Source organism: Chiloscyllium punctatum, chromosome 6, assembly GCF_047496795.1.
Source record: "Chiloscyllium punctatum isolate Juve2018m chromosome 6, sChiPun1.3, whole genome shotgun sequence".
NCBI classification, from domain to species: domain Eukaryota; kingdom Metazoa; phylum Chordata; class Chondrichthyes; order Orectolobiformes; family Hemiscylliidae; genus Chiloscyllium; species Chiloscyllium punctatum.
Genome location: NC_092744.1, coordinates 114,673,061 through 114,688,320, shown reverse-complemented (window position 1 = coordinate 114,688,320; position 15,260 = coordinate 114,673,061). Strand labels below are relative to the sequence as shown.

General features: G+C 34.9%; 1 long non-coding RNA gene across 1 annotated transcript in view; it reads left to right on the top strand.

The window, feature by feature from the left end:
* Positions 1–14,484, top strand: part of LOC140478547 (uncharacterized) — a 41,790-nt gene extending 27,306 nt beyond the window's left edge. The window contains exon 3 of the long non-coding RNA XR_011960805.1: positions 14,355–14,484. This is a non-coding gene — a long non-coding RNA (uncharacterized lncRNA). The remainder of the gene's footprint in view (positions 1–14,354) is intronic.
* The last annotated feature ends 776 nt before the right edge of the window (positions 14,485–15,260 follow it).

Sequence of the window (15,260 nt, the reverse complement as noted above, 5' to 3'; positions counted from 1 at the left end):
TCCCCCTGTGTGGGCTCACTGGGGTCTCAGGGAGTCAGGATGAATCACTGAATCCCTTCTCCCACCCTGACCATCTGAATGTCCTCTCCCCTTTTGTGGGCTCACTGGGGACTCCGCAGGTGCTGCATTTGAGTGAAACTCCCCCCACACTGGGAACAAGTGAATGACCTTTCCCCAGAGTGAGCTCGCTGGTGTTTAAGCAGGTCAGAGGACTGAGTGAATCCTTTCCCACACACTGAGCAGGTGAATGGCCTCTCCCCGGTGGGAATGCACTAATGTCTCCACAGGTGAGAGATTTGATTGAATCCTTTCTCACACATGGAGCAGGTGAAGGGTCTAACACCACTGTGCGATCTCTGGTGCCTCAGCAGATTGTAAGATCGTGTAAATCCCTTCCCATACGTGGGGCATTTGAACGGCCTCTCCGCAATGTGACTGTGTCGGTGGGTGTCCCACTGGGTGGGGTAAGTGAATTCGTTATTCTGATTGAGTACGTCCTCCTGTTTTCTCATTTGTTATTGACAATCTCATTCCCCTCGCACCAGAGCCTGTTCCAGTGTTACAGAAACAACAGAATGGTCAGCTGCAGCTGGTCACCTGACTGATCACTGGACACGAACGGTTCACTCTCCACAGATGCTGCCAGACCTACTGAATTTTTCTAGCAATTTCTGATTTCCCAGCATTTGCAGATGTTTAGTTTTCCAATACTCATCTTGTGTGTTTCAGAGGAGTTTATTGATGAAATTAGACGGTTTTGAAAGTTGTACGTTAGGTCACACATCAGCTATGATCATCATGAATGGCAGAGCAGAGTTGAGAGGCTGAATGGCCTCTTCCTGTTCCAATGAAAGTTACCCATCGGCAGCTTGTTGTTACATTTCCCCTCACTGCTCACTTCACCTCCATGTCGAACACACTGTTACTGACTGAACAAACCTCCTGTGTTTGAACTAAACCTGCTCATGTTCAGTGGCTCCCTCTCCTGCCACCCGGGTTTAACTCTCATCATGGAATGCTGTCTTGTATTACTGCAGGAATGCCCACAAGGACTAATCCTGGATGTTCAAAGTTTGGGAGAAGATTTGTAGCTCGGGTGCTCGTTGTTGTGTTCTATTCACCGAGCTGGGAATTTGTCTTGCAAACGTTTCGTCCCCTGTCTAGGTGACATCCTCAGTGCTTGGGAGTCTCCTGTGAAGCGCTTCTGTGCTGTTTCCTCCGGCATTTATTGTGGCCTGTCTCTGCCTCTTCCGGTTGTCAGTTCGAGCTGTCCGCTGTAGTGGCAGGTATATTCGGTCCAGGTCGATGTGTTTGTTGATAGAGGCATGGCACTCATCCACACACTCTAGGAATTCCCTGGCTGTTCTCTGTTTGGCTTTCCCTATAATGGTAGTGTTGTCCCAGTCGAATTCATGTTGCTTGTGACCATTGGTCACCATGCTCCAAGCTGAAAACTACCTATGTAATCTCACCCTGTCTTCTATGGGCCAGCAAATTTATTATCTAACCAGGCAGGTTTTCCTGTATCCCATGCCTCATTACTTTCTAAATGAGCCTACCATGGGGAACCTTATCAAACACCTTGCTAAAATCCATATAAACCACATCCACTACTCTGTCCTCACCAATGTGCTTGTCACATCCTCAAATAATTCAATAAGGCTTGTGAGGCATAACCTGCCACTCACAAAGCCATGCTGACCATCTCTAATCAATCTATACTTTTCCAAATAATCATCAATCCTGTCTCTCAGAATCCTCTCCAATAATTTCCTACAACTGATGTAAGACTGACTCATCGATGATTCCCAGGATTATCTCAATTGCCTTTCTTGAATAAGAATAATTTGCCACCCTCCAATCGTCTGGTATGACTCCAGTGGACAGTGAGGTTGCAAAGATCATCGCCAAAACACAGTAATCCCTTGCCTCCCTTCTCATAACAACCTATATTATATCCTTTCTGGCCCAGGGGACTTATCTATCCCCATGACTTTTCAATATTTTCAGCACATCCTCAGAGTTAACATCGACCTGTTCGACCATATCAGCCGGTTTCACGCTGTCCTCACAAAGAACAACGTCCCACTCAACTCGTGAATACTGAAGCAAAGTACTCATTAAGAACCTCCCCTACCGCCTCTGACTCCTGGCACAAGCTTGCTTTACTATAACGGGTATAAATGTGGAATTACGCCTCAGCACTGAATTAATGTAAAGATAATGCAGTGTACAATCACTCGATTACTTTGAATATTGAACTGTATTTTAACTGAGAAAACACAGTTGAATTGATTTGATTATATTTCACTTCAAGCTAACGTTTATTATATTTCGAACCACAATAAGAGTTTCATTTTTACATATATAAAACTTACTTAAAATTAATCGCCCGTTTATGTACAGAAAATAGAATTATCATCTGCTTGTCCCTTTCTTTTTCAATGTTCATTTTGAAATAGTGGAAGTTGTAAATTGTTGAAAGGAAGGGAAATTGTCTTCAGCTGAATATTCACATTGAATGACTGATGCATTTTTAAATCAAAGTACAATGATCACGCAGTTTTGTCAATTTGTCTTTCAAAGAATTGTCATGAGATTCCTGTTTATTTAAGAGTAACATTCATTTATTTTATTGTTATTGTAAAATATTGCTTAAGTTCCACTCCATTACACACAAAAACTACCTAATTAATTCTCATTCAAATTACAACAATAAACAGCTGATTAGTTTTCATTTGAGAAACCACATGAAACACAGTATTGCAGTCCTGCCCGTCCTGAGTGGGAACATTATGAAAGGAGCTTGTGGAGCTGTGGTAGTCCCTCTATTACTAGACCCGAGGGAAGGTTTCAAATCACACCTTCACCACAAATATATCAAGAGCTGCTCTGAATGTTGATTAGCGAGTACCGAAGCACAGATTGAACTGCTTTTCAATCCAACATTAGATCTGCTTTTATCTATTATATCAATAATCACCAAATCTGATACTTATTTGAGTCAGGTTACAAAGAAATATGTGTTGGAAAATTCGCTTTAGCCACTTTGCTTTTACAAAAGACTTATATCTGTCCCTGTTTTCTCTAACTGAAAGAAATATGAAGAGGATTTTCACTTTTATAAAAAAAAAGGGGAGATGTTTCCCATATAAATTAATGCTTCTTCGATTTACGCCTTTTCAGCTTATGAAAGGTTTCATAATAACGCTCTACTTTCGGATAGTGGGGATACCTGTATCTATTTCTGTCGCTTATAAGTTCCTGGAGAATATTTGAAAATGTTGCAGAATTCAAGATTACGATGTCTAAGTAATTAGATTGATCATTTTTTGTTGCAAAGGGGCAAGTCAAAACAATTGAAACACATTAAACATTATTATCTCGTGCTATAAATTGGAAATAACTTTGATAGCTTCTTCAGTAAACTAACAAATGCTACTACCTATTACTTGTCAGTCAGCTGTTTGCCTACTTTGTAACTAAATGGTGTGATTCAGCTAAATATTACACTGTCCTTTGATCAAAGTGAATTTGTACTGGTTGTTCAGTTTATGAATTGTCAGAAACTTGTTTTTACTTTCCCATTCACCTGTTCATTTTGACCGTAAGGTTGAAATGCTTTGAAAATATTGGAGTTTATTCGTTTAAAAATAAGGTTTACACATCTCTCACATATCTCATTTCTTGTATTATGATTCAAGAATGTTTCCTGGTGGAATTCAAGTAAATTCCAAACATTTGTTCATTTCAAATAAGGTCTTTAATACCCAGTTATCAATCTGTTGTTAATGTTTCAGCTGGTGACATTGACATTGATTAGGTCCTCATTCAGAGAGATCAACTGACAATTATAAACGATTTGCAGGATTATTGAATTGAAAGAAAGATGCAGACGTCCAAACATTTTTTGGAAGGAATTGCTTTTTCATTCAAATGTGTTGGCTGTTCAAGAATTCTATATCGCCTTCCACTCGTTTTCTTGTCGAGAAATCAAATTTATATTTCATGTGAATTTTAATGTGTTCTGTATTTTGAAATTTGTATCAGATTTAAGAAGAAAAAGAGGAGCAATTAACATGAAAATTTCAGTGAATAGAAAGCACAGTAAATTAAATTGACAGAGGCAACTTTTAGTATTATCTCTGAATATTCAGTCAAACATTTCTAATGTCAAAAGAGTGTGGTGCCGGAAAAGCACAGCAGGTCAGGCAGCATTCGAGGAGAAGCAGAATCGACGTTTTGGGCATGAGCCCTTCGTCAGGAATCTTTTCTGATGATGGCCTAATGCCCGACAGGTTGATACACCTGCTCTTTGGATGTGCCTGCCCTTTTCCAATGCTACAGCTTTCCTCACTTTCTCCCAATATGTTTAATGAACACAAACTGAAAATGTTCGCATCAGCAGTTGAACAAGACCAAATTAACACTTTTTTTGCAATATTTATAGTGAAAACCTGTTTGAGAACATGCAACAAATCAGATCGAACAACATCTCTTGCCGTTAGAACCCTTGGCCATTCATAATAAAGAATAACCATGCTTTGAATAGCCAGTATGTTGTATAACTACTGAACTGAAATACCAGTGGACAATGATTGCATTTATTGAAGGGAATGCTAACCAGATCCTTACTATGATAGTGATGATTGATCTGAGGAACAGTAAGATATTTACTGTGATTATTCCACTGAACAGTAATTAGATGGTCGTGACGATATTTGTGTGGCTTTATGTGCAGTGTTTTGTTTGAACATTGATTTCAGTAACATTGAGATATTTTACAAGATTGACAACTGCCTGTTAAAGATAAGTTTTAAAGGCAACATTTTTTAAAAATTGTCAGTTTTGTTTAGCGAAACACAATTCTAATTATATGGAACCCCTACTGTGTGGAAACAGGCCATTTCGACCAACAAGTCTACACTGACGTTCTAAAGAATAATCCACTCAGCACCATTCTGCTCTCAGATTACTGAACGTTTGTCACTGACTAATGTATCTAACCTACACATCCCTGAACAGACCATGCAGCTTAGCATGGCCAATTTACCTAATCTGCGCATCTTTGGATTGTGGGAGAAAACCAGAACATGCAAACTCCACACAAACATGTGGCCGAGGATGGAATCAAACCCAAGTGCATAACACTGTAAGTCACAAGTGCTAACCACTGATCCTCTGTTCTCAATGCCCAGCCCCCATGCAAGAAGTGAAACAAGTGAGAGATGTGCAAACGAAAAACCCCTGACAAATCATGAATGAACAATAATTAGAAAATTAATATGATGAAAGGACACAACAATATTCAGGTGAATTGCGTTGTTTAACAACAAATTTGGGAATGAGCTAATAAAAATCAGTACAATCACATCGACTTCTTCATCCTTAAGACTGAAACATTCTCAATTACTTTACTGATCCTCTGTTCCCAATGCCCAGCCCCCATACAAGAAGTGAGATAAGTGAGAGACGTGCAAAGTCAAATTTCAAATGAACACTCTGATGTTGCCAAAGCGTACCAATCTTATATTCAATATGAATAGGTGAATGGAAAACAAAAAATAGAAATCCCTGACAAATCATGAATGAACAATAATTTGAAAATTAATATGATCAAAGTGCACAACACTATTCAGGTGAATTGCATTGTTTAATTATAAATTTGGGAATTAGCTAACTAATGAATTTGTTTACTTCACTGATGATGAAATTGACTTGCTTTTCATCTTTGTAACACTGCAGAATAGCAATTTATGTGCCTGAACTGTTTGAATTAAGCTGTTTCCAATTTTAAAAATCAGTAAATTCACATTGACTTCTTCATCTTTAAGACTGCAAAAATATCAAATACTTTCCAGGAATTTAGAACCAGCAGAATGAGTCAATTTGGTTGCTTGGGAACTCGAAGAGAATAAACAGCAGATACTGTGAATTAGTCATTCAATGTGAATATTCAGCTGAAGACAACATCCCTTCTTTGCAAAAATGCTCAGCTTCGAAAAATTCAAAATGCATTGTCATTGTTTAATGAAACAATACAGAAATGTTCATTCTTTTTCATTTGACTGAACAAAACGCAGGATTTTTACATGATTTCGTGTCATGAAAAATACTTAAATCTTATGATGATTAGAAATACAGTAAATGTTCGCATCAAAGTGAAATATATTTAACTGAATTCAATTATGTTTCCACGGGTAAAATAAGAATTAATATAAACAATGAATGAGAGATTGCACACTATATTAGTTATTCATGTAAAGAGCCGTAATTCCACATTCACAGCATGTACTGGATTGAATAATTATTAGCTATGAGCAACAAATGAATTATAAAATTCGATCAATGAATTTAGAAATAATGAGAAATTTCGTTTTGCTATGTGACTGAGGAATATGTGCAAACAAACAGGAATTATTGCAATGAAAAGTAATTGCAGGTCTGTGAATTTAAAGTCTGTGATTACGGAGATCATTCAAATAAGCAAACATTAGACATTCATAATTAATGTTGGATGGGAAGTCCTTGGATCCATTGTGGGAAACTTGACCTTAAAATAAAGTTTCATATTGCAGTGTTGGTACTCAGAAACAATTGGTTAAATTAAAACGTGAGTCTCACTTTACTTGTTCAAAACACTTTCTTAAATAATTGCGCAATTATTATCATGACAATGACTTGATAATGTTGTTATATGAGCAATTAAAATGATTCAATGTTTCAAAAATACTTTGCTGTTATGTTGATTGGATATTTCTTAAGATTGGTAAATTGTGGAATAAAATATAATAACTACCTTTATGAATTGAATAAAAAATTAGCCATTCAGTGATTATATAAAAATGTTTTCTTTCTTTACTAAAAAATGAAGGTAACACAAGAAATATGAATTTCTATCAAATGGTTTTATCAAAGAGACATGTTATTTTAATTGAGATGATTAATATTATGATCCGAGTTCAGACATTTGTGTCAGAAATTGGAAGAAAGTTCATAGATAATGAAAGTGAGCATGAAAGTGAACAAATGATGCAGTCAATGACATTTGGTACATAAAGGAATTATAATAATTGTTCATTATTGTGCAGTGATGAATAATGTTGGAATAGAAAAGACAAAAAGAATCAACATGTTCAAAACAGTTCATTTCTTGCAATTAAATGAAACCAATAATCATTTTGCAGAGTGCGTGATTTTGAAATAAAAGTCATTTACTGTGTTATATAAATTGAAAACTACTTCCATTTTGCAAAAATGGAGATTTTCCCAAATTCAAAATTTAGGTTTGCTGAATTATACAACAAAAATGGTTATAATTTGAAATATCTCTTGACACAAATTTAAAATAAGTAAACTTAAAGATTTTTAGAATGACAAACGTTTGTTGTTTGCATGATTGTATTACAGTCAATATAAGTAATAAAGTAGAAGCATTGTTTTAAGCAACATAAATCATCTTTAACTACTGAACTGAAATAGAAGATATCAATTGCACTTGTTGCATGGAATAGTAAACAAATGTTTAGTGTTATCATTGGTTTCAGGAGCAATAAGTTACTTCCTCAGGTTATTCTACTGAACAATAATCAAATGGTGATGGAAGTCTTTCTGCTGCTTCATGTGTATTGTTTAGTGTGAACATTAAGTTTGATAAAATTGAGATATTTGCATGAATTAGGAACAGATTGATAATTGGGTGTGAATGATCTGATTTAAAATCAGACAGTTTTTGATGTTTTTGAGGATTGCTGAGTGAAACGTTCTTAAACCACCATGCAATCAACGGGATAAGTGAGAGATATGCAAATTGAACTTTCAAATGAATACACCCTGATATTTTCACACCATTTCAATATCACATTCAATATAAAAAATAACTTGAAAGCTTAAAAACAAATCTCACACAATTCATAAACTGACCAATAATTAAAAATTGATAAATAATAGCAAGTGGCATTTGTTTATTTTACTGAGAAGTAATTGATCTTTTCTCATATTTATAGCACTGGAGCATAAAATTCTGTGCTGTTTTAACTAAGATCTACAGAACAACAGAAAATGAATGACTCTCATGACTTTGTATATTTCAGCTTTATGACTGTAACATGCTCAAATATTTTCTGAGGAATCTTGATTGAGTGGAATTAGATACATTTTGCTATGAGTGACCAGAAGAAAGTATATAGCAGATACTGTGATTATTGGAATGGACGATGATACCTTCAAATAATCTACTGATATTGTGATTGGATATACAGTATTTGTCAGCATCGAAATAAATTATAATCAAATCAATTCAAAGATGTTTCCAAGCTTAAAATAAATGCAATATTCACAATGATTGAGAGATTGTACATTGCAATGTCCTTGCAGTATGTATTGTACAGAAGCATAATTCCACATTTGTAGCCCTTACTGGATTGCACAATTATTAGATAAAAGATATATTAGCAACAAAGGGATTTTCAAAAATATATATTCGTGAATTTGATAATAATGAGATATCTCATCTTGATATTAGACTGAGTAATATGTAGAAATGAAGAATAATATTGCAGGGAAAAGGAATTGGAGCTCTCTGAATTTCAAAGGCTGAGATAATCGTTATATTTCACCTGAGCAAAAATCAGACATTTACAAAGAATATTGCAAGGGATATTCTTGGTCGTTTGGTATGTGCATGGGCCTGAACAAATAGGTATTAATATAGTAGCATTGACAATAAGAAATAATCAATGACATTTAAAAAAAACACTGTATTTTTACAAAGTCTATGTTAAATTACTGTGCAATTATTGTAATTGATAATTGCTTTTAGAATCCTGACAGTTAAATTGACTTAATATTTTGAAAACACTTTGCTCTGATATTGATTGGATATTCATTAAGATTAAGGAACTGAAAATTAAAGCATAAAACGTAGCTGGATGACATGAAAAAAATCATTCAGCAGCAATTGAAAAAAAAGATTTTGTTTAAAAATGCAGGCAATGCAAGATTTATATGGTTCCAATAGTTTTCTTGAAGAGTCATGTCAATTTTGTTGATGTAATTTTTACCACAATAAATGTTTCGATATTTATTTCAGAATTAGGAGGAAAAGAATTAGGCCATGAAAGTGACTATTATTGTGAACAAAACACAGGGTCACTGACATTTGATACGGAAAGGAATCCTCATAATTGTGTGATTATTGTTCACTGACATCTAATACGGGAGGAAAAGGAGAATTGTCAACATTTCCAAGCAATTTTTTTCTTGTAATGAAATGAAAATAAAAATAATTTTGTAGGGCAATTTGTTTGAAAAAAGGAAACAGTCATTTCATATGACATTTGAGCTGAAGACTCGTTCCCGTTTCCCCCATTGTAGTCTTCACAATAATTTAAAACTTAGTGTTGGTTGAACAAAAGAACAAATTGATATAATCGAAATGTTTCCTTGTACACCAAAAAAAGTAAATGTAAAGCAATTTTATCATGAAAATTGTATCGCTCTGAATGTAATCATTTCACACACAATAAATGTATGTGTTGAATTGAAATGTCATCATAGCTGTAGAATTGTTTTCACTGGCAGGGAATAGTGAGGAGGCAATCTGAGCTCAGGCATGTGGAAGATGTTTACTCATGCAGCAATCGGTTAATGAAGGGATCGTCCCCCGAGGCCAATATCAGAAGGGAGATCCATAACACACTGTAACATGTACAGTAAAAAGCAGCATGTTAATGGACTTTCTGCATCACAATGGCCACATGCAATGTGATTACAGCCCTTCCCTCCTCATCCAGCCACCCAACTGAAACACATAATCGCAGATGGGCATTCTAATGGACATCCCCAGATTCCTATTGGGATCATTCCATGCATCTTATTGACTTAGATTCCAAAGTTATTCCTGAACTCCCTCGGGGCTCTCAGGATACCTTATCAGCTGGGACATTTTGAGTTCTGCTATTCATTATATTTTATTTTATCAAAGCCAATTATTCCTCATATCGTTCACTGTCTTAATTATATATGTACAAAGAAATAGAAAAGACAGTTAATTTTAGCTTACTTGCTATAAGATTAGTAATATGACTTGTGTTATAAAGTTTGTTATATTGTGTAAAATAATACAGCTACTCTTTCTGTCAGGACTTTACAATTAATGAGCAATCAACATCATACTGTGAAGTTAATTCCGAAAACTAGCTAACTTCAAATCTCTGTCTAAATGATTTTCCATAATGTTTTTAGTAGGCATTGTTTACATATATCAAACTTATGTTGCAAATTTCCCCTATTATACTCAAGAATCTGTAGTTAGAACCTTTGTTTAATATTCTGAGTAACTGTAAAATAATAACTATTTCTGACAAATGAACTCTTCTTTTATCATGATAGCTGCTTAGTGAGTTAACTGGGCTGCACCCTGCAGCTGCTGCTTATTCATTTACTGGGACAATTATCCTTTCATTTATGAAGATCAGGATTGGTCATTTGTCTGTATGTTGGCATGATCTTATCAAGAAATGTCAGGAATGCTGTAGTCCTGGCGTTGGAGTAGGTCCATTGGTCGTGTGCTTTCTTTTAATTTAAGGCTGGAACAGAATGTTAATCTAGTTTATCACCCCCTGGCACCTTGTATTTTAGTTCTAAGGTAGGCTGCCTGTTTTTGATCGCTTCTCTGCCTGTTTTTGATTGTCAGGCATTTTGTATGAGCCAATATGGACCATTCTATTCCAGGTGGGGGCAGGTCATGCCCAGAACAGCAAATCAACTAAGATTCAAGTATTGAAATAAAAGTCACCAATCGCTACCATTGGTTTCAGTACAATGCAATACGTTTACGTTACTGAGCCTTAATTTCACACTTAAAGCTAGATATACTGGATTTGATCAATTCTTAAATATTAGATATAAGCAACAATTAATCTTAAAAACATTTCATAGCAAACTTAAAAATGATTAGAAATCTCATATAGCTGCCCGTCATGTGTAAAAATGAATAGCATTCATTCGAGTGTGAAATAATCAGACGTCTCTTAATATGTAAGGACGAATATTAATCCAATGATTTCTGTGAACGTTCAAATGAGAAGGGAACAGATATTATCTGTGAGTGTTGGATAGGGAATCATTAATTAGTTTGTGTTTGTGTTATCCTGGAATAAGAGAACTATTGTTCTTCTTTTAATATTGACACTAAGAAATAATGGATTAAATTAAAATGTGAATTTGACAATGTTTGTTACAAAACCTAAACTGAATTACTGTGTGATTTTTGGAATGACAATGAATTGATAATTAATTTTAGAACTTTGGCAAAGTAAATGATTCAATATTTCCAAATGGATTTGCTCTGATGTTGACTAGATATTTCTTAATCTGTCAGCTGAGAATGCAAATTCTGGCATGATGACATGGAAAGACATTAGACATTCAGTGAACGTTGATCAGAAATGATTTATCATTCAAAATTCTCAGATCTTCAAGATTTCTATACTTGGTTTCTCTACTTTTCTTCTGGAGAAATATAATATACAACAAGAACAAATTCTGCATTGTATTTAATTCGTGCAATTTTTCATATCATCAATATTTAGACATTTGAGTCAGAATTATAATGAAAATAAGTCAATAAGGAAGATTTATTTTCACAGAAGCATACAGTCAACAGCATTTATCAACGTATTTGTTTCAATATTGTCTCTGAATAAACGGATAAATACGTTTAATGGGGATCTGTTGACAATGTAATGAACCACAATATCATTTTTATCATAATTTTTGGATTGGAAATCTATCAGAAAAAAAATCCTATATTCAGGACTTGCTTCATCTCGATACATGTTACACGTAGTATCCTCAGTCATAACGTTTCATCATGGGTCTGGGAAAGATGTAGTGTGTAAATTATAATAAGGTGTCTCTTACATATGTTTGGATCTGGTGAGACTGTGATGTTTGCTATGATTATTCATCCTGAGCACAATAAGGCACGTACAAAGTGTTTTTCACCGAACAGTAATTAGGTGGTCTTGAAGACCATTACAAGTACTTTGATTTCAATAATGTTGAGCTGATTTCCATGATCTGGGAAATGTTTCACAACATTTTACCAACATCCTGGATTCTAAGCATTCAATGGGTTTCATGCAAACACCCTTCACTTGTCGTCATTCTCAAGTGAGGTGTCTAATGCTCAGGCACTGGCTGGAAGTCAAGGTTCCAGGAAGTCTGATTCAAACTCTCCAAAACACAGCTCTTGGGCTGGTTGTAACAGGGTCTCCCGAACCTTTGTGAGCTCTTTGACCGGGCTTTCCACTGTTTTCTGGAGCTGGTTACTTTGTCTACTGTTTCCTTTACTTTGACCTTTTTAGCTCTGCTTTCCCCAGCTGTCGGAATATTAAGAATGTTCAATTATGGACCACAGGTCACTTGACCTTAGCGGACAGATAAAATATGGTTCACTTATTGTTGTAATAACGAATTGAGAATGAATCTTTGCATTTTAACAAATAAAAAGTTTCAATTTTATCAGTGGTTTACAATGACATTGATTAGATAGTCATTAAGAGAGATCAACTGACAATTATAAGCTAATTGCAGGATTATTGAATTGAAAAAGGATACAGACGTGCAGAGATTTTTTTGGAAGGCATTGCTTTTTCATTCTAATATCTTTGTTGTTCAAGAAGTCTATGTAGCTGTTCATTGGTTCTCTTGTCCAGATAATAATTTTATAATTCATATCACTTTTATTGTGCCCGGAGTTTTGAGATTTGTATCAGATTAAGAAGAGAACGAGGAGCTATTAAAATGAGAACTTGAGTGAATAGAAAGCAAAGTAAATTTAAATTACAGATGAAACAGAGAGTATTTGCTCCAAATAAGCAAATATTTTTTATGTCGAAAGTGTGATGGTGAAAAAGCACAGCAGACCAGGCAGCATCCATGGAGCCGGAGATTCCCGATGAAGGCTTATTCCTGAAACATGGTTTCACCTGCTCCTCAGATGCTGCCTGACATTCTGTGCTATTCCAGCACCACATTCTTGACTCTGATCTTCAGCATCTGCTTTCCTCACTTTCTCCAAATATTTGTAATGGACATGAACTGAAAATGTTAGCCTTGGCAGTTGAACAAAACCAAATTTGCACTTTTTGTGCAATATTTGGACTGAAAATTGTTTGTGATCATGCAACACATTAGGACATATGAACACCTCTTCCATTAGAATCCTTTGCCATTCATAATAAAGAATAACCACTGCTTTGAACAACCAGTATCGTGTGTAATTACTGAACTGAAATACCAGAGGACAACTTCTGCACTTATTGGAGGGAATGATAACCAGATCCTTACTGTGGCAGTGGGGATTGATCTCAGGAGCAATCAGATAGTTATTCTGATTATTCCACTGAACAGTAATTAGATGGTCATGAAGACCTTTGTGTGGCCTCATGTTTAGTGTTTTGTGTGAGCAATGATTTTAAAAATATTGAGATATTTTACAAGATTTAGGAACACTGATAATCAAGTGTTAAAGGTATTAACTAAAGTCAACTTTTAAAAAGTTAGAATTGCTTAGAGAAACGCAATTAAACTATTGTAGAATCCCTGTTAGCACAGTGTGGTAACAGGTCATTTCGTTGAAAAAAAAAAGACCCTCCAAAGAGTAACCCATCCAAACACTTTCCCAACCATATTCCTCAACATTTACTGCTGACTAACATACACATCCCTGAACACAATGTACAATTTACCATGGCCAGCTCACCTAACCTGCACGTCTTTGGATTGTGGGAGGAAACCACAGCAAAGTCACATAGACTTGGGGAGAATGGGCAAAGTACACAAAGACAGTTACCTGAGGATGGGATCAAACCGAGATCCCTGGCACTGTGAGGCAGCAGGGTAAATGACTGAGCCACTTTGCAACTATATGCAATAAGTAAAATCAGTGAGAGGTATGCAAAGACAAATTTCAAGTCAACACCCTCCGCTATTGTCAAAGCATGTAAAATTTACATTCAATACAAATAGATGAATGGAAAACAAAAAAAACTCCAACAATTCACGAACGAAAAATAATTAGAAATTTAATTTGATCAAAGGTCATTCTAATATTTAGATGAATTGCAATTTTTAATAACAAATGTAGGTAATTAGCTGACTAATGAATAATTGGAAGTGACATTACAGACGAAGAAAGCGACTTGTTTTCCACCCTTGTAACACAGCAGAATAAAAATGTGAATGTCCGAAATGTTTGAATCAAGCTCTTTCAAACAAAAAACTAATCACTTACGATCACTTAGCTTTTTACCTTTAAGACTGCAACATTCTCAAATATTTTTCAGGAATTTAGAACCAGCAGAACTAGTTAATTTCTTTTCTTGGGAACCCGAAGAAGAGAATAAACAGCAGATACTGTGAAGAAGTCATTCAATGCGAACATTCAACTGAAGACAACATTCCTTCTTTCTAAAAATGTTCAACTTTCAAAGATTCAAAATTTATTGTCATTGTTTAATGAAACAATAAGGAGATGCTGATGCTTTTTCATTGGATTTTGTTGCATGAAAAATGCTTAAGTCTTAAGTGTTTGCATTGAATTGAAATATACTTACATTAATACAACTATGTTTCAACAGGTAAAATAAATATTGATTGTTACAATGATTGAGAGATTGTATACTGCAATACATATGAAGAATTAACATGATTCAATATTTCAAAAGCACTTTACTGTGATGTCGATTGAATATTTATTAAGATCAGTGAATTAAGGAATAAAACATAGTAGCTAGCTTTACGTATTAAAGAAAAAATGAGACATTCAGTGATTATTGAACAAAATTCTTTTCTGAACTCCAAAATATATGCAATATACAAATTGCGAATTTCTTTCCACTGGATTCCTTGTAGAGATGGTATGTTGATTAATATTATAATCAAAGTGTCAGAATTAGGAAGAGAATTAATAGATCATGAAAATGAGCATGAAAATAAACAAACAATGAAGTCATTGCTGGGTGGTATATAAAGCGATTGTAATAATTGTGTCATTATTGTACAATGATGAATAATGTTGGAATTGAAACAACAAAAAATTCAACATTTCTTTTCTTACAATGCAATGAAAGCAATAATCATTTTGTAGCATGCATGATTGGAAAAAACAGTCTTTTAATATGACATACAGTGAAGACTAACCTTTTTTGCAAAACTGTAAGAAGTTCATAAATTCAAAATGTAGCGTTTGT